This window comes from Olea europaea, chromosome 15, assembly GCF_002742605.1.
Source record: "Olea europaea var. sylvestris chromosome 15, O_europaea_v1, whole genome shotgun sequence".
Taxonomy (NCBI): domain Eukaryota; kingdom Viridiplantae; phylum Streptophyta; class Magnoliopsida; order Lamiales; family Oleaceae; genus Olea; species Olea europaea.
Window position 1 is genome coordinate 724757 of NC_036251.1, and position 8191 is coordinate 732947.

At 35.4% G+C, this 8191-nt stretch overlaps 1 pseudogene; it reads right to left on the reverse strand.

Moving 5' to 3' along the window:
* Nucleotides 1-1081: 1081 nt before the first annotated feature.
* On the reverse strand, nt 1082-8045 carry LOC111409754 (annotated as a pseudogene).
* Nucleotides 8046-8191: the final 146 nt, after the last annotated feature.

Below are 8191 nucleotides of genomic sequence, written 5' to 3' on the forward strand. Positions count from 1 at the left end.
CATATCATCGGTGCTTAATATAAACTAAGCATCGGTATTTATGAGATCATTTTCGATATATATATATATAAGAATTTTTTGAACATAGAGTATGAGAAATTCTGAATTTAAAAGTTGAGGACCAAATTATTACAAACACTAATTATTGGGGACTAATATTGCAACTTGTCCTATTTTATTACTTTATTGATTAATTATAAATATTGTTTCTTCAAAAGTCGTTACAAATTTTAGAACAAATTATTAAACACAGAAATAACGTATAATTACCATAAAAACATATTTAATGGAATACATAAAAGTATTTATGAGAAGAGTTTAGGCTATGGATGACAACAAGTATGGGACAGATCGACCATTCTCATTCTCATCCCATCAGGTATTTTTGTTATCTTACATTATATCCATATCCGGTTAAAATGGGACGGGGTGGGTTCCAAGCAAGACAAGTCTGCTGCCCCATTTATTTATTTATTGCTTTTATTTTTTATGTTCTTAGTTCGTAAATAGTATTACTTTTTTACCAATTTATTGAAAATAACTTATGTTCTTTTTAAAAATGATGATAAATCTATTATTTTATTTGATAAAAACTTAAATTTGAAATTAATATCAAACAGGACAAGTAATGTGACGAGGACTATGTTTCCAGTACCCGTCTCATACCCGCTTTGGAGCAATGACCCTTACCTCATACCTATTTCATGTACCTGGTTAAGTGGGTTTCCACCCCATTCGGGGCGAGACCTCACAGGTATCGGGTTGAACAAATTTATTGTCATTCCTAAGTTCAAAAAAAAAAAAAAAAAAAAAAAAAAATTTACTTATAAGAAATTTTTAAAAACTCAGTCAAATGATCTCAAAGTGTGTACACTGTACAGCTCATTTAAGGGCCTGTTTGGGAGCGATTTTTCCTTCCAAAAAATTGATTTTTTGACCGTTATTTTACTATTTCAACCATCATATTTGACTTCTTCTCTCACAGATAAACTCCACTTTTCTCCTAACGGTCAAAAAATCAATTCTCAAAATCACTCCCAAACAGGTTCTAAAATATTGCAATACATATATTGCAACTATATCATGGTTACACCCTTTGGAGCTAATTGATAAATAATGGTGAAAATAAGTGAAGATATTTAAGCAATGGAGCTAAGCATACAAGAAATTACATCAAGTGGCCAAAATCAATCGTACAGTACGGAAAATTCATTGTAGCGAGAACAAGGTTCAGTTACAATTATATACAAAAGGCCGAACTGAGTTTTGTGCAAAATTCCTAATACAGAGCTCATCCCAGTAAAAATGTCCACTTCGATTTATACAAGTTTTCTTCCAAAGAATTTCTGATATGGAATTAGGATGCTTGTTGATTCTCAGTGTTCCAACGTATCAGTATAGCACGATCAAATGTTTCCATTGGTAGGAAGATAAAAGCCGGAGAGAAGCTTTTAACTGATCAACTTTCTAAGTCTCTTTTCAGCCATATTCGCAACCTTATTCTGGGGTTCGAGTACAAGTGCATGCTTGAAATCTGCAAGTTACCCCCAAGTGTATGAGCTAAGCAAAGAAAATCTAGCGGGAAAGGACACAAACGGAGGGGAGAAGGGGGATGATTAGAGAGGGGAGAGGGGGGGGGGGGGGAAAAAAAAAAAAATAATAATATATAAAAGCACTAAGATCATATTAGATTTAATTGAATATTCCATGCTTGAACCGTCCCAAATTTATAGGGAATAAGGCATAGTTTGTTACTTTACCACATTATGTCCTTAACACGCCCCCTCACTTGTTGGCTTAATACAACTTTTGTCAAACGCAAATAAACGTCTACAATTTTCAACTATGGGGCAGCAACTTGAATATAAAACACTTGTGCGCTTTGATGCCACGTTGAACTATCTCATCTAAAAGCTTCCACATTTTGACTACAGACAAATTTATTTAATTAAATATTTAGTCGATGTTCCACATGGTATATACAAGAGGACACAATTTTTCAGATAGCAGTAAAAATGGTAGGAGGTTAAAGCAATAAATGTTAAAATTACATTATACACAGGAAATGATAAAATGATTTCTGACCTTGAAGAGCCTCCTTATAGAAAAGAAGTGATTCCCGAGCAGTTCCTCGCCTCAAATATGCCTTTATGTTCTACATAGAAAAATAAAAGGCTCTTAAAATCAGTGAAATAGATTGAGGGGTGCTATAGCAATGCTACACCAGCACATCTATGTTCTCTTTTTTGCAGAATGGATTAAACTAGTAATAACTGCACTAGGCTCATTCTTTACCATTCAATGAATCAGCAAACCACCTATTCCCAAATCTTAGCCAATGATTGTCCATTAATATTCAGCAATCAATGAATCATCAACATACACACCCACAAAGGAAGAACTTGTAACTATAACAATTGCAGTCCCTCACCTTCTTATCCAGAAATATCGCCTCAGTGCAATCCTTTTCAGCTTGCTGGAAGCTGTTAAAAGGTGATTCCTTAAGAGAAAAGGCTTTCAGAAGTAAAAGGAAAAAGAAAAACCAGTCACAAGCACATGAAACAGACCATCCCAACTGCAAGTAAGCAGCTGCTCTATTGGAATAGTAAGTAGCATTTTTCTCGTTCAGTTTTATGGCCTCTGTATAGTAGGTTACAGCCTTATTCCACTGTTTCCCCTTGTATGCAGCATTCCCCTGCAAAGAAAATGATCTATATTTAGAAAAGACATGAGCTTAAGAGGCAAGAATCCCTTAAGCCATGAAGGACACACTTTCTACGAAAGGAAATCATATCATACTAAAAAGGAAGTTAAAGAGAACGGACCTTTTCTTTCAATAGTTCAGAGGCCTCCATGTTACCGTCGATATCTGGGAAGGGTGAAGAATTGGAAGCAATGTTGACCTCTTCTAGAAGAGATGAATAGATATCCACAACAGTATCAAGTAGGAAATTATCAGTTCCATGGGATGCAATAAATGATACTGAGATTGGAGAATCATCATGTTTTCCCAATGGAATAGTCACCTGAATATAAGAAGGCAAAATGAAAGAACTGATAATAGTGGTAAAAAGAAGATGGAAAAAGGAGAGTCAAAAAGGTAAGAATAATTTATCTTTGTCCGTGAAAGGGAGGGGTTAGGTTAAAAAAACGATGAGAACCGTATAGAAGAAGCTGAAAAACTATACTTTATATAATCACCTGACAACATCCGGACATGGTTGCTATACTCAACAAGGCTTATACTCTATCATGGAACTCTGCAGCGAGACCTTTCTTCAAGCAAAGCTTAGGTGGTGGATCTGCCACTGTTGGAATTACTAGTATCCCGTCATCCTTAAAAAGTGAAGAAAAGGAGAAGGAACAATAAGATGAAGTGCAATGAATTAAAGGATGACACAAAATCACGTGAAAAATATATTATCAATCAAAGCACATATTATTCAAATTACACATATTATTCAAATTATCATAATCATGTTTATCAGTCATTTTCAATATAAAAGTTACATTCTAAGAATATTAGGGTCATCTTCTACAACGCAACTTGAGAACAAAACAACGCATTCCTTCTGGTTGGTTACTGGAGAAGATCCTCTGATCTGGCATCCTTGGCATATTGTTCAATGTTTATGCTTCTATGCCTATATTCAGGTCACATTTGGAGGACCACTTCATCAGCAGATGAATTCCCAGTCACCCATAGTTCAGCGGAGGCCGGAGGGTACAAATTCAGATTGATGTTGGTAATAATGAAAATTATTGTTTCTAGAAGTGAGATCTGCAGAGCTCCAACAAATTTTAACTAATCATATTCTGGAGCTATAGGTATATTACAGTATTAAGTTTAAATTCTTTGAAGGCAACTTGAAGAAAGCTTCAACAGATTAACAAATTATGGTCATTGTTTTACAATCAGGAAGGCGTGAGGGTAAAAAAAAAAAAAAAAAAAAAAAAAAAAAAAAAATAAGATATATTATTTTAGGGATAATGGATTTCAATTACGGGCTTGGGCTTGAGAGTTTTGGTTTATAAATGGGTATTCAAATTACAATTTTGTTTGGGCCAAAAAATGGAGTTGGGTCAATTTTATTTGGACATGGGCTGCTCACAAAAATAAATGGGCTAAACCAAAAAAAAAAAAAAAAAAAGGAAACTAATGTGATGATGAGGGCAAATGAGCCAAGAGTAAAAACTTGCCATGGAATTTGATGTGACGGAGCAGCAGGTAGAGGGTTGGTGCCTCGGTGAAGGGTTGCAGCTGAGTTTTTATCTTCTTCTTTTTTTTTTTTTTGTGGGGGGAAAATATCTTTGCTGTTTAAATTAAAAGAGAGGGTATATTAGTGTTTTGAAATGAATTGTTACACTGTATGCCACTACTGAGGAAATATAGCTCACTTCAAAATTCAAACCCGATCACCAAAGACCACAAGAATGGAAGTCCAAAGATTTAATAGTTAACGTGACTAGAACAACCAATATCATTATTATAGTGAAATAGTGCATCCATGCATGAGATAAAACAGTAAGACGAAGTCAAACTACAGTAATAATTAGGGAAAAGGAAATTTAAAAGTCCAGCACTGAAAGATTTTTATATGTGGGACATCTAATATTTAAACGCCGTTACCAAAGTTCACAAATAAATAATTTTTCTTTGATATAATACTCAAAAGCCAAACAACTGATGTTCTGACGTTCACAAAAACAATTCCAAAATAAGCCAAACATCTCCCGCCACTCTCCAAAAGCGAAGGACGCTTTTGATTATAATGAAAATATTAACCCGTACCTTCAAGAGGCTTTGCAGGGCGGCTCGCATTTCCATTCTAACTTTATACAGATTTTTTATGCTGTCAGTTTTTGAGGTGATTGCTGCCTGAACACAATCAGAGACATCAGGGCCAAACTTGGGTTTGACTGATTTGATCCACTCTTCGTGATTTATTTTAAATTCATATCTGGAAAGCAACATCCCATAAGCTGGTGAGAAAGAAACCAATATCTCAGTTTGGAGAAGAAGTTGAAGACTGATCCTTTCATTAAAGGGAAAAGGGTAATATTTTTTTCCATTATTTTCCTTTTCTCTTCTTTTATAGGGAGGGAAGGGTGAAGAAGCTATTTTATAAACATGCTCAGACTCGAAGTTATAAGTTGATAACCACAGATCATCATTTATACAAATAGCTTGGCATCGTTCATGGACCATGTGCCACAATAATTTACTATAGCATGATTGACAGTATCAGAGATTCAGAAAATGGATCAAATATTCAAGTATTTATGTAATACCTTTGCAGTAGAAACATTGCAGAAGAGAGCGCTTTCAAGGTAGATATTCCATTTTGCTGGTTTATTGATTCTTCACGGAAGACTTTTAGACTGGGAACTTTAGAAGCAATGTACTGCCCAAAATTCATATGACTGGGTGTTTGGTCTGCATAATCAGAACATCACTATTGAAACTTTACTTATTTTGGTAAAAAATTAAAATACCACCAGATCGATGAAACAAAGAGAAGCTCCTTGAGACTATACCAAATCATCAAAATTGGAAACAGAAAATACTCTGCAGCAGAGAAGAATTGCAACTTACAGCCGGATAACTTCTCTGTTACTTTGCTTACAGCATATACCATCTTTTGCTTGGGAACCTTGGGAAGCTGGAAAAGATCATCAGCTACAATAAACCTCCTCATCCTCTTAGGTTCCAATGTTTTTAATTGAAGTAGAACATGTCCCACGCTACGCAAAACAGATGAATCACGAGCAAACCATCCTGAAAAAATGTTATAAATATTATTTAAAAAACATTGGATGACAGAAAACCAAATTATCGATTGCATTTCATAAAGAGCAGGGGAAAGTAAGTTCCGAAAAATCAATCTGGTATAACATATCTGAACAGTAAAATGATTAAAGATACAAAAAGTAACGAAATAAAGAAATTAATGAATCTTGTTCTTTATTCTAATCATGCGCACTATTTTAAGAAAGATGACAGATCATCTCAGTTATAGGGCAGCTTTTCTCATCCTTCTTGGTAAAATACATCTTTCATGTGAGAAGACTGACATAGCACATGCAGATAACTGTAATTTTGGACAGAAATGAAATGTGGCAAAGTATATCTAGTCATTAGAATTGGAAGTAAGCAAATAACTTTTTGTTCCATTCTGATAGAGCCATTAAAATCATAAATACATACCAACTGTATCTAAACTTTGTGAATTTGGCAGAACACCAGTTGTAGATACAAGCCCATGAGATGGTCTGTACCCAAGTACACCACAAAACGATGCTGGCATTCTTATACAACCAATTATATCAGTACCTGAAATTATCAATCAATATAATAAAAATGGAAAGTTGACAAGTGAATGCGCAGTTAAGCAGCATTCATGTATTCCGCCAAAGCATTTGCAGTAAGACAGAAATGGAAAAAAAAATGATAAAGGTCAAAACATGCATATACTGAACAAGTGTGACAAGGGCAAATACATGCCAGATAAAGTAGAAGTGAAAAAAAAAGCAAACATTTATCTAACACTCGGAACTATCTGGGGGCAAATTGGACATGTCCAACTTGAGAGAAACAAAAAGACCATACCAATAGCAAAATCAACGAGCTCGGCTGCAACAGCCACTGCTGATCCACTAGATGAGCCTCCTGGAATATTAGAAGGCTTTTGGGGGTTAATTGGAGTTCCATAATTCACATTTACGCCTGTCATCCTGCAATCATTATTGAAAAAATGCATCAGCGCCTCCCCATTTAACTCTTCCAGTTAAACTGCCACCCTTGTTTCTCTCTCGCAACAAACAAGAAATAACTTCAGCAATTCTCTCACAGTTTTCATCCAGCCAGAGCAAATTACAACCTTCAACAATCAGGTATCACATCCAGAATTTATACCATTGTACTATAATACTTGTTCCTTGCTCTAGCTCAATTAAAACAGTAGAACTACTAGTTCCCTTCTGCTTTGACCCTATTTCTCAATGGAATCAAAAAATGCTCATTGCACAAAAAATATATATATATGTATATACCCAAATCCAAGCTCATCCATGACAGTCTTGCCCACACAGGTTGCACCATTTTTCAGCAGCGCAGTCACCAAACTTGCTGTCTTCCCTGCTGCCTCGTGCGTTCTCTTCCAATCCGCACTTCCGTACCCCGTCACGTGTCCTTTCACATCAATACTACAAAAATTACCAAAATAAATAAGTAACAAATACATCAGTAAATAAACAACATATTCAAAGGCATACGCCAAATTAACCACAGTAATTTTTTTTATCACACGATCTTTAATATCAATTCCAATTAATCTTTTTCATACATCCTGAAACTATATTCGACATACATTTAATCTGTTAAACACCAGTAATCCCCAAAAACAGCAGCTTCTTTTAACATTTACCACAATTGCGAAATGCATTCCTCGAAAACCAATAAATGAACACGAACACGGATTAAGATAAAAGAACTCCATCAGAAGCCCCCAAAAAAAAAATGGCTATTCATTTCATTTAACTACAAGTGTGTTAATATATAAGTACATGAAGACAAATACATAGCGGAAGAGAATGATTGTTTTACATGTCATTGATGGCGAAGGCGAGACCAGCTAGGGGGAGGCGAGCGGCCGGCGGAGGAGGTTGAGGAAATGGGAGAAGTTCGAAGCGTTCAACGAAGGCTCCAAAGTCTTCTTTGATTGAGCTTTTGGAATTAAACCGGCGGCGGACCTCGGCTAAAATTAAAACTCCGGCGATGCTGACGCCGATCACCACCCATACTTTGGGATTGGAGACATTTAGTTTCGACAATTTATACATCAAGATCGGGAAATAAATTCCAATCGTGTTTGATTAGTCGGCTAGTTGCAGAGAGAAGGAAATAAATTCCAATCGTGTTTGATCAGTCGGCTAGTTGCAGAGAGAAGCTCCAGTTCTGTGAACCAGAGAAAGGGTTTTAGACATTGAGAGAGGGTGAGTGGAGGTTTAAGGAGAGAGAAATTTCAATCTTGTACTCTCGTGCGAGTCCGACGCGCGAAAAAAGAAATACTAATACCCAGTAATTATTGGTTTAATTTTCCTTTTACATGTTTCGCTCATTTATCAACTTCATGTGAACCAAAATCTAAATTTTATTTAAGTCTAAGTTAATAATTATTTTTAATTATAT